We start from the raw sequence: 12,524 nt of genomic DNA on the forward strand, positions 1-12,524 counted from the left end.
TTGATATTTTGAGTTTTTCTCAGATAGGAATGAATAATTAATAAGAGTTGGAGAGTATTGAGTTAAAGGGTAGAGGAGTCTGAGTAGGATTAGGGAGACTTGAAAGGGATTGCCATTGCTTATCCTTTTCCCATACTAGCAGAAAAAAATGGTTCCCTGTATTTCTCCGAGAAATGCATCCCTGAAAAAAAATCCACACTCTCCTCATCACACTATTGATTGCATTATTGAAATTTAATCTCTGAACCATAACAGGGTACAGAGGCAAGAAAAGAAATTTCAGCAATGTGATGATTTTATTAAATGTTTGAGAGCCTTAGTGCCAGAAATTAAAAGTGCAATCATTGGTCCTAGTTTCACAGACCATTAAGCAAACAACCTGTTTCTGTTTGGACTATTTTATTTGATTCAGGTAACATAAAAGACTTTCATAACAAGAAATCCATGAAGAAAGTTGACTTATCCCATATTTGTCAATATGCCTCTATTTAATCATGCAAACCTTCATATGAATAATACAGCTATATATTTCATGCTGTGACATTTATGCCAGAATATTGGTCATCCTTAACATTCATGAATCCTCCCCTTCTGCTCATAGCCTTCTGTTGGTTCTGGGTGATCAGAGAACATAATCTTCACCAGGAATCTTAGGTAAAAGTTTATAGGAGTAAGTCCAAAATGGAAATCGTAGACTGAACTCCATTTATTCTCAATGCTTGAATTGCTTTGGTGGATTGCAATTCCTAGGATGTCAAGGGCTAAGAAAAAAATAATAGCAGTACATTCCATATAAACAAAGATTAGACTTTCCAATGACTCTGTTACTTTTGCATACATTACAAATATCTAAGAGTTAGATGAGTATGAAATGAATACGAGATTTAAAAAGAGAGACTTAGAATAGGGTGAATTTGAGTTACATTCAAAGAAATTAGCATTTTTTCATAGTTTGGGGGGAAATAATAGAACTGAGGGAAACTGGATGTAAAAGTGAATAGCATTTGACTGTTGCATGGCATACTACAGAAATGTGTTTAGGCTTGTAAGAATTATGATGGGTGGACAAAAGATAGGTAAATCCCAAGGTGGAGGAGGAATATGGCCCCGACAGGGCCCTTTTTTTTTTTTTTTTTTTTTTTTGGTGGTAGATGAGGTTAGAATCTAAGAAATGCTGAAAAAACACATAGATGTAAGAATATTGAGAAAGTACCTTCACTAACCCTTTCTAATCATTAACTACCACCAATGACACATGCAGGTAGTAACAAGAAAAATATTACAATCATCACAGGAATTCAGATTTTGATCTAGCCATAAAAATTCTTCACTTGCTTTCCAGTTGACTCAAGAAGTTAAGGTAAACAATCTCCATAAATAAAAGATGAATAGTGCCTCTACAACTTGTACTTGATTTTTCCTAGGATCCAAACTCACCGCTGTGCAGGTTCTACAGTGAGTGATAAGGAGCTGCAGAAATTGTCATTTGGGAAAAATCTTAGCTGCTTGACCAAATATATGTACTTACTCTTACCAAAGGGAAGAAAAATAGTTTGTTGAATTAAAATATTTTGAAGAAACTAATGTGATGAGATAGGGCCAAAATAGATGACGAAACCCCACAATCTTCTTATTTGAGGATGGTTTAGGATACCGGTGTTATCCAAAGACTACCCATGAAAAGGCCCCAGATGGAACAACTTTAGGTGTCAAAAGGCCTCTTGTGTTTATCTAAGCAGAAGCTCATGAGCATCTGGGGGCAATTTTGTAAGTCTACTGCAAAATTTGCATTATGTGCAAATCAATTGTAATCAAATGGCAATCAATTTCATCTTCAATCTATCTTGAACCACTTTGTAGAAGTAATTGCCTGTGATTTAACTTTGTGTTTGAATATGGACTATTTTTTCTTTTTTCTCTTTGTCATCATTTTCTACCCTTACCAATAGTCCCTACACTAAGTGAAATATATCAAAAATAAAAACACCTGCACTTGGTACACCTTTACGTTGAGTTACTAACTAGTTATTCTTTGGTTGGTCTTTGATCCCAAGTGTTACCCCAGCCTCTGGACCCTCGTTCCATTACTTTCTGTCTTAAGACGAGTTCTTTCATTTTCTTGGCATTTATGCCTCCTCCTTTTCTGTCTCTATTCTCACTAGCGTAAGAACTCTTCTAGAAAGATTTCAGTTTTCCTGGATTTTCTCCCTCTGATACTTTCCGTGATTCTGCACCAAATGCATTTCTTAGGCCTATTTTACTTGGTCTCTTTACATATCTATTAGAGAAATCTTCCTCTTACCAAGGTTTTATGAGCCAGTTCTTGTACTTCAAATACTAATATTACACTTTTCTGCAGACATTACCAAAGCTCTAGAATTTATGTCTTTTTTAAAAATATTTTTTAGTTGTCAATGGACCTTTATTTTATTTATTAATACATGGTGCTGAGAATCAAACCCTGTGTCTCACAGATGCTAGGCAAGCACTCTGCCACTGAACCACAACCCCAGCCCTAGAATTCATGTCTTAAGAACAATAGGCATTGGCTTGAGCAATTCTGCATACTTTTTTTTCCCAATGTGTCTATACAGTGGGCAGTCTCCCTTTTAATGGAAAAGCCTGCTTTCATATTGCCTAAAATGGAACACATCATGCAAACAAGATTTACGGATACAGTTGTGAAGAACTCAACATCAGGAAGCAGATAAATAGGAGAAAAGGGAAAGAGAAATAAAGTGCTTATTCTTTGTGGAGGACCAAGAGTTAAATGAAACAAAAGCTGCCACCATGTTGACAGTCATTATTATGAATGAGTATAAAAATAACCAACTGGGATACATCCAATTCTACACCTAGATATTTTGTTTCTAAATCTGAAACCTCTGCTTGTGATTTCAAAAAGGTAATAACAGTGGTAAAGTCTAGTTTAAGCAAATACTCCTCCACAGCAACACGCATATTCTAGAGGCCAATAGCAAAGAGGGAGGGGATACAGCAAAATAAGATTTTAGTGGAAAATATAAATTAACAATTAATAACAGGAGGTGGGGAGTGTGTGCTTCCTGTATGTCAAAGGACTGTTCATGATGGTATGCATAGCAGTTCCTGGACTTGGTAGTAGAGAACACATATCTCTGGGAATCAAACAACCTAATTATGAGTGAAGCCCAGTAGATTTTCCCTGGTGACATGGTCCCATTATTGGTGATGGCTGTCTCTTGCTATCCATTAGTACTTTGGGAAGCTAGCTGCATAATCAGGATTTTGTGAGCTCAGAAAATTATGAGATGGTTGGCGTGTCTGCCTTTCTGTCTTCCTGTAACAATGCACTTTATTGTTTGGAGACTGCAGGAGTAAATTCACTTGAAATAAAAGTGATGAAAGCTTCTAGTAATGTTATGGTTATATGTGAATGCACATTTGGCAAATTCCATTGCTGAATGATGTTTGGTATTGGCCATAGTGTCATTCCTTCTGCTAACTATTTTTCTCTTCTAGCTCCCAGTGGCCATGTTCTTTCCATTTTCCTAACCCCTTCTCTCCTACCTCTGAAGAATTGAGAACAAACAGGTTTACCGCTCTATCCCTGGAGGGGATGGGGGACTTCTCTTTTTACATATAGGTGATTAACTAACAAAGGGATAAGTGCCACTCAGTTTCTATATCTATGCATAAGGATGGCTGTATTACAAAGGTGATCTTCCAGGGGGCCCAAATCAAGGCACTTTGCCAAAGTCACACCGCTAATAGCTAATCAGGGAAACCTTAAAAGGTTTGAAATTAGAGTGTTGAGAAATCATCATAAACTAGGGCTGCTCTTTGCCCTCAGTCTGTTTCTGTTTCTAATCAGGCTGCAGTAGTCCGCTCAATAAAAACCACATCAGCTCAAATCTTCAAGTCCTAGGTGTGTTCTAGAACCAAAGGAACTTCTCCTTGGAGCTTGCTAGAGTGCTTGGACCTAACGGGTGTAAATGGTCATTAACCTACATCTTTTCTGATGCTTGTAGACTAAAAGGCAGTTCAGTGGCGCTGTAATTCTAATGGAAGGGATGGTGCTGCTGCTGCTGGTGGTAGTGGTGGCGGTGGTGTGTGTGAATATTTATTGCAAACTTATTCTTCACCTAGGAAGTTCTTGGCAGGAATTTTAAATGTGAGGGTTATAAACTAATAAATGTGCTTTGAACAGTGCCAGCTTTACAGGCAAGAGAGGGCAGTACATGGCACTATTAAGGATAACAAGAAGAATTCTCTGATGGGAACTCTAATAAATGTAGTAGCATGCTGTAATAAAGAGCACTAGAAAATGGATGAGGTATAACAAAATTATTCATAAAGAGAAATGGAAAAGGATGTCATGCTGAGTGGTTACATGCAGTTATATAGACACTAACAAGGTTATCACTAGAAGCTGAGTGCTAGTACGTTCACATATGTTTTCTAACTAGCACAAAGAGAGACTGTTTTTATCTTGAAGAACAGGAGAGCCTGGAGTTAGAGGTGTGCTAAATCTTGCTACTGATTTTTAATAATTCAGAGCCAAATAGCAATAATGGTTCATGTAGGGTCAGTTTAATGAACAAAGCAACCTCACTTCAGGTTGTTTGATGGAAGGTTCTCCGCCGAGTTGCTAACTGGTATACTTTACAGCTATCTCCAGGGTTCTTTTTGATATGATATTATCCTCCTCACACACTGTGCTTTCTATACACCAAAATATAATGTGGTGCCACGAGCTAGGATGAAAACACTAAAAGAATTTTCAAATGAGCCCATGAGCTTTGCTCTGAAGCTGCAGTAATACTAGAAAAACAGAGGCAGCTACCCTGCTCACATACCTCTCCAATAAGTTTTCTAGGAAGCACACTAATTCAAAGAACTGATTAGGAAGTCTTATGACTGTCCTTGGAGCTAAGGAGAAAAGTTTACCCACAATATGTTCATCATGCATTGCTAATAACTGTTCCATGGAAACAGACTTGTGTGATGTTGGACACACACAGTGATTATCGTCAGTTAAAAGGAGGCATTGATAAGCGCGCTTCTCACTGACAGGCAGGATTCTCTATTTCTGTGAATTTTCCATCTGTGTTAAGTTTAAATAGTGCTTTTATTACACCAATGAGTTTTAAATTCAACCCATAGGAAGAAGTTTAAACTTAGAGATTTATGACATTTAAATTTTTTGTTATTTTTAAGACTGGAATCAGGTCAAGACATGACTATGAGTATCACTGGCAAAGTCTCAAGCCAATAAAAATTATTGAAAGCATTTTTTTTTCCTAATGAAATTGACACTTGGGGATTTTGCATTTAGATTTCATTTTAATTGAGACTCGGAGTCAATTGTGCAAGACAGAAGGCCAGAACATTCATGAACATTGGAATTCCTTGCTGAATTCTACTGTGCTGACCAGGTAACCCTCTGCACTAACCTGAGCCTTATGGAATGAAGACATATCTGAGTTTTGTTCCTCTCCCAAAGCCTGGCAAGATGTGAGGTGTACTACTCAGAGATACTGACATAAGGATTGCATAACGGTGGATTGTTCAACGTTGTAGCTTTCAGAATGTTTTTTTCTTCTCCTTTGTCTGCTCTTCTCTGGCATCTCAAAATAGATATTTACATGTTTTGGAAACATGCAGGAGGCACGGACATGGGTGAGAGGATGCCTTCTGACCCCCAACCTCAAGAACTTTGTGCAAAGAGGGTTCCTTTGACAACTTGCTCCACCTAGATGTCACATAAGGCCATACAATATTCAGTTACGAGCCACTTCTCCCAACAGAGTTTCCTAATGAGTTTGAGGCATGTTCCATATCTCTAGAGTGCCACTTGCCCTGAATTTTTTTTAGGGGGTTGCAGACTTGGAATGGAGGCAGGGTTCTTACTCCCATGCTATAAATTCTATCACTGTGTGTGTACTGATTCTCCAAGGTAAGTCACCTACCCAGAGAAGATTGGGTTTCTTGGAGTTTTCACACTGAAGGCAGACTGGAGTTAAAGCATTTATGAATGAAAAGTTTGGGAGCAGGGGATTGGGTATGGGGTTCAAACTGAGAAGTTGGGTGCTGCTATGGTTTAGATATTAGTGTCCCCCCAAAGCTCCCGTGTGAGACAATGCAAGAAGGTTTAGAGGTGAAATGATTGCGTTATGAAAGTGTTAACCTAATCAGTGTATTCATCCATTCATCCCCTGACGAGGATTAACTGAGGGATAATTGCAGGTGGGTGGGGTGTGGCTAGAGGAAGTGGATCATTGTGGCTAGAGGAAGTGGGTCATGCCTTTGGGGTATATATTTGGTGAGCTGAACTTAGTCTCTCACTGCTTAGTGATGGCCCTGTCCTGAACTGATTTTCTCTGCCATACCCTTCTGCCATGATATTCTGCTTCACCTGGAGCCCTGAGGAGTGGAGCCAGCCTGGTATGGACTGTGACCTCTGAAATCGTGAACCCCAGAGTAAATTTTTCCTCCTTAAAATTGTTCTTGTCAGGCACTTTAGTCACAGCAGTGAAAAAGCTGGCTGAAACAGGTGTTCATTTCTGAAATCATAAGAACAAACCATCCTTTGCCCTCCAGCAAAAGCCCTCTGCACAGTGGTGGAGCAGGTCACAACCTTCAGGCTGACAATAGAGAAAGACCAAATTTCTTTCCCATGTCATTAGTTAAAATAACATTGTACAGCTGGAAAATTTACAATTTGCAAGCATATTCACCTACTTTAACTAATTTGAGCCTTGTAACCCCACAGAATATATATTGTCAACCCTATTTTATTTTATAGGTGAGAAAACTAAGGTTTATAAACTACGAGATTTGTCACCCAAACCCTCAGTGAAGAATTGGAATGTGAATTGAGGCCTTCTCTCTCCCAGTCTATAGGTATCTGTCTCCAAAAACATGGATACAGTAGTCCCTCTTGTCTGAGGGAATGTGTTCCAAGGCCCTCAGTAGATGCCTAAGACTGCAGATATTACCAAATTCTTTTTATATCCTGTTTTTCCCCCTCTACATATATATCTATGATAAAGTTTAATTTATATATTGACACAGTAAGAGATTAGCAAGTAATAAAATAGAACAATTGTAATAATATATAATGTCTCTCTTTCTCCCCCCTCCAATTAATAATTTTAGACCACAGTTGACTGCGTTTAACTGAAACCATAGAAAGCAAAGCCCTGGATTGGGGTGGGGAACTACTATAGACCCTTTGTCAGATGTGAACAGCTAGTGTTTCCATAGCTACCTTCGGAAACAGGAAACAGAAATCTCAGGTGGAAGGACATAGGCAGGTGAACTTTGAGGGAATATGGGTAGATGTGTGCCATGACATCAAGCCATGAGGGAAGGACTGGGTCAAATTCCAGACCTAGGGAAGCTGGTGCTTGGGGCCTCAGGGAAGGAGCAGATGGCAAATATCCTTAATAGAGAATAGAAGAAAGAGGAGACAGGCAGGGAGCTTGGATAAGCTCTAAAGACCAACTTCTCCTTGCAGAGCTTGCCTTGGGGAGCAATACAACGAGAACCGATTAGTGCAGGCCTTAATGCTTAGTGCGTGAAAGTGAGTAAGACTTATTGAGGGGAGACTAATGCAAGCAAAGCCTTCCATTTCCAAGGAGTAATTAAAATTCTGCTTGTAAAAGTGCCCGATTCTCCCATCTCCCTGGGTCACACAGGGTGACAGTTAGCAGGGTAGAACCATGGTACAAGTTCTCCTGGAAAGAATGTGTCAAAGAAATGAGTACTACAGAAAGAAAGAAAAATGGGAAATACCAGGAAATGTTTCAAAGAAAGACACTGTATCACTGTTATTGGGAGGAAATGCCACACGTAACTTCAGAGTAACTGTTCATAGGGTGGAAAATCAATTTTGAAAAATGTAAGCAGTGGCCACAGTGGGACCCTAGCTAGAATTTGAAATAAACCGCCCTTAAGTAGAATATAATTATTTTCTTTGGTTTCTACAACATTGGCTTTCATAAGCAATAAAAACATTTATTTAATGCAACTGGTCCTAACGTGTTTCTCAAATGTAACCATAGTTGGGGACATGAAGGCCTGACATGGGCACTCAGGCCCATCGGTGATGTGTGCTGCAGGCAGAGGTGGTCTCTTACTGAGACACACTGGGAGAGGGATTGCAAAGCTAAGAATGCCAGAAGCATGCACCATCTCCTTCTCCAAGCTGCATGCCCATTAACCTTGTCAGCCATACCTCTTCTATGAACAGATTGATGATGTAAAATGAAGAAAAAAAATTCATCACATGAATTTATTTTGAACAATGGAGTCAAACTGAAACTTTTTTCATTGCATTTGTGACTTTTTACACTGAATCTGTATATAGTATTTTATCCTTATTCAGTGTGGAAGAAGATCTGTCCCTCCAGGACTGAGTATTTGTCCTACCTACCTTCCTATGAACCTTTGGGAAGACTTCAACTCTCTCATCTCAAAAAGGCCATTCAAAATCTACAGCTTTGTAAGTATTCTAAGGACCTGAGAAGTTAGGTTACCACTTTCTTGTTTTAATACCAGCAGGCCCTAGGGAAATTATCATCTAAAGAATATTCTGCCCTTAAATTTATTTGTACATAGTAAGGACAACGGAATAGTTACTTAATAAAGATTTTCAGTTTGCAAATGAATAGTTAGACAGTTACTTTGCTATCTAGGCAAAGCTTTGAAAACATAGTATACAGAGATTTTGTTGCTGCAGACCATTTTGACCTTGATAGTAGAGAACTACTTTGTATAGCCAGTAAGTAACTAATGTATTGTGATTTTTAAAAGTTTGGGAGTTTTTTTGTTTTGTTTTGTTTTTAACCTTCCTCTTTCTTGAATATAACACATACCCAAAGAAACCCACACATTGAAAATAAACAGCTCAATGATTTATTAGAAAGTGAACACCTCTGTGACCACCCCCAGGTTAAAGAATACAATGCATGGTAAGGTGTTCCTTCTAATGTTCAATAATTATTTCAGCAGATACTTTTTTTGTGTGTCCCTACTTTGTATCAAGCACTGCCCTCTGCCTACTTAAAACACAGTGAGAAAAACAATATGCAAATGAGGCAGATGAATATGTAACATGAGGTTATAAGTGATACGAAGTGAAACAGGACAGGCAAGGGGCATAGGGAGTGGAGGAGCAAAGAGGGCAGTTACTTTAGACAAAGGTTGCCAGGGGAGTTTTGGAGCACAATTTGACTTTGTGTCTCTGAGTGCCCAACCCACAGAATCAATTACTAAATGTCTGTCAAGTAAACTGAGTGATGGCAGAATCATCTATTCAGCACAGAACAATGAGAGCACAAAACCAAACAAACAGGAAACAGCAAAAACTGAGTCGGCTAGCATAGCTAGGCAAAAGTCATTTTGTCAGGGCACAGAAAAAAAAAATGACCATTGAACTTCAGACAATGTTAGTACAGGAAATGTGATTCATTTTCAGGCACTTCCTTCTGAAACTATTGCATTGAACTAAGATTTTACAAGTTCAAGAGAACTTTAAACCTAGACTAGACTATTAAATTTTGCCCAGTGTTCACACATTCAGCACTGACTTTCAACATCAAACTAATTCAATTTCAATTCAGTTAATTTCAATATAAGAAAAGCAGGGATGGAGGGGCTGAGGATATAGCTCAGTTGGTAGACTGCTTGCCTCACATGCACAAAGCCTGGGTTCAATCCCTGGCACCACCAAAAAAAAAACAAAAAACAAAAAAAACAGGAAGAATGAGTATCTCAAAAGGTAAAGAAAGCAGCATTCAATTTAAACACTGGCACTGCTAAATGACCCACCAAATATCACCCTAGTTCTCTGAAGATGAGGAGAACTGGATAGAAAGTTCAGAGTTCTCAATCTGTCCTAAAGCACGCATCAGTCATGACTGCCATGACCAGTGCTATGGAACTCTGGAAGAAATTCCAGTGGGAGTGGTCTTCCCATCTCCCTCTAGAGGTGGCTCCCGTGCCAGCCACAACAGTGCCTAGTGGAAAATCTCAAGGACCAGCTTCACAGAAAGATTAACATTGCCAGGGTTTTACATTCTCTCTTTGCTAGTTAGTTGGTCTAAGGCATCTAAGAATGTGGTCTTTAAGAATGTGGCCTGCTGAGAAAGAAAGAGAAAAAGGTGAAGGAAAAAGAGAAAGGAGAAAGACAAGGAGAAGAAGAGGGAAAAAAGGAGGGAAGGAGAGAGGATGGGAGAAAGAGAAGGAAGAAAGGGAGAGAGAAAGAGAGGGAGAGAGATGGAGGGAGGGAGGGAGGGAGAAGAGTTAGAGAGAGGAACTTGACATTGACATTTTGAAGTTTATTAGATATTTGCAAAAAAATGCAATTGAAATGTCTATAGGATTCTCATATAGCCCCTTTTTATGCTAATTATATATATAATATATATTATACATTCTAATAATAGGTAAACTGAATAATTATATATATGTGGGTATATATATAGTTTATAGTTATATAATTAGAATATATATATGAATATATATAATTTGAATACACACACACACAAACACATATATATAGTCTTCATGTTAGGTTATCTTCTGTTCTTTGTTTTTTTTACCCATTACAAATTGATATTCCAAACACTGTGCTTTATACATAATAGCCCCTCAATAAGTGTATTCTGATGACATTGATTTTACTAAATATATTTCCCTCTTCTTTTTTAATGACTCCTAATAATCCTCATAATTAAGTTAGATCAATAGTAACACAAGTGTGGAATTCAGCATTTAAAAAACCAATGTAATTATTCATTCTGTCAATCAATAAATATTAATTGTGCTTCCAGCAGTGTGCTTAAATGCTGGGGTTTTAGCCCTAAAATAGGCAGAAGTGATCCGTACTTTATGGATTATAAAATCGATCTAAAGTGATGTTAAAATACATCATCATCATCTTCTTTTTTGATATCATCATCGTCATCACCACCACCACCACCACCTGCACATCTGAGAACTTCCTAGACGCCAAGCATTCTTAGCATTTTGCATGTATGAATTCATTTAATCATCACATTTTTGTAAATAGGCAATACTACTAGCCCTGCTTTTCTGATGAGAATACTGAGACCCTAAGAAATCGAGAAATGTGAAGAGTGCTCCTCAATACAGTACTGGGTTTTAATGAGTCATACATGATGAGTGAAATACCACCTGAAAGCAGTTTTCAGTATCGATACAGACAAAGGATTGAGTCCTCTTGCCTGTGACACTTCCTCCCTCTGCTTAAAAGAAAAAAAGAAAAAAAAAAACAGCAAAGTTTTGTGAGTCTTTAAATATTTTTATTTTCAATTTTATCTTTTACTTTTCTAACTTTTCAAGGACAGAATCATGGGTGATAATAGTTACAATTGCTTTATATACTTGATGTTTTGGAAGCTATTTGTTCAGATAGAGAAGGTAATACAGATTATGTGATGTGATCCGGAGCCTTCCAAAACAAGGGGAAAGGGCACACCAATTGAGACGTAAGCAAAGGAGCTCTCCTTGGGAATTTAAAGCCCTGTTTCATTTTCTGACCTCAACACATAGACTTTCACACCATCCAGGCCTGCCATTGGATAATAACTGTGTCCAGCAACCCCAGGGACCCAACCAATTTATCATCTACTCTGCTGGAGAGATTTTTGGTTCCTTGCATCCTGTCTTGTGCTGTGGGGTCTAGCGAAGCCAAAGGGTTGCTAATTGCCATGTTAAATTCTCCTGGCCTCAGCTATTCTCTCCCTTGTGTCTCTCAATCTCTCAGTCCAATTGGGGACGTCCGTAGGAATTTATCTGCACGCCAGGAGCTCAAAAAGCATTTACTGCTAGTTTGTCTGTATCAGCAGAGGAGAGAGGTGGTTTTCGTCAGGGTGGTTGTGCTCTGCATTTTATGATGCTATTTCATAATAGGAGGTTGCAATCTTCTGCCTACTGTAAGATAAAAGGGAAAGGAATTCACAACAACTTGTGTTTGGGGAAACATTTTCTTGAATTTAAGGTTATCCATCAAGATAATAGTTATTACTAATGTCCTTATCTGATGTTGTCTAAATAAAGTCCATTAACTGACTTTACATTCCCAGGTCTAGTTGCTATAACTTTATTATAGCTGTCAATACGGTGTTCAAAATAATAATTCTAGCATTGATTTCTACTTCTTCTTTGCTTAAAGACCCTTTGGCATCTCCACAGAATATCTAGTGTTTAAAAAAAAAATTGTGACATTGGGTGGGGGGAGATTTTTAAAAGTCATCATATAAAAAGAGTTCATAGGAGACCTTCCTTATGAAATACTTTATACAATTTAATTTTGTTCCACAAAGTATAAAGCCGGTGACTTGTGGTGAATTTTTTTTTCTCTCTGCACTTTCAAGTTTAAAAATATTTCTAGACAGAATGAGATACATTTGCAGCACTTTCACAACATTTTACAATGGTTAACCATGGTATCTTCCCTTATCTGAGCTATAATTTTTTAATTAATCCAAGAACACGAAAAAAGCTCTTCCAAC

This window comes from Callospermophilus lateralis, chromosome 7 (assembly GCF_048772815.1).
Source record: "Callospermophilus lateralis isolate mCalLat2 chromosome 7, mCalLat2.hap1, whole genome shotgun sequence".
NCBI lineage: Eukaryota > Metazoa > Chordata > Mammalia > Rodentia > Sciuridae > Callospermophilus > Callospermophilus lateralis.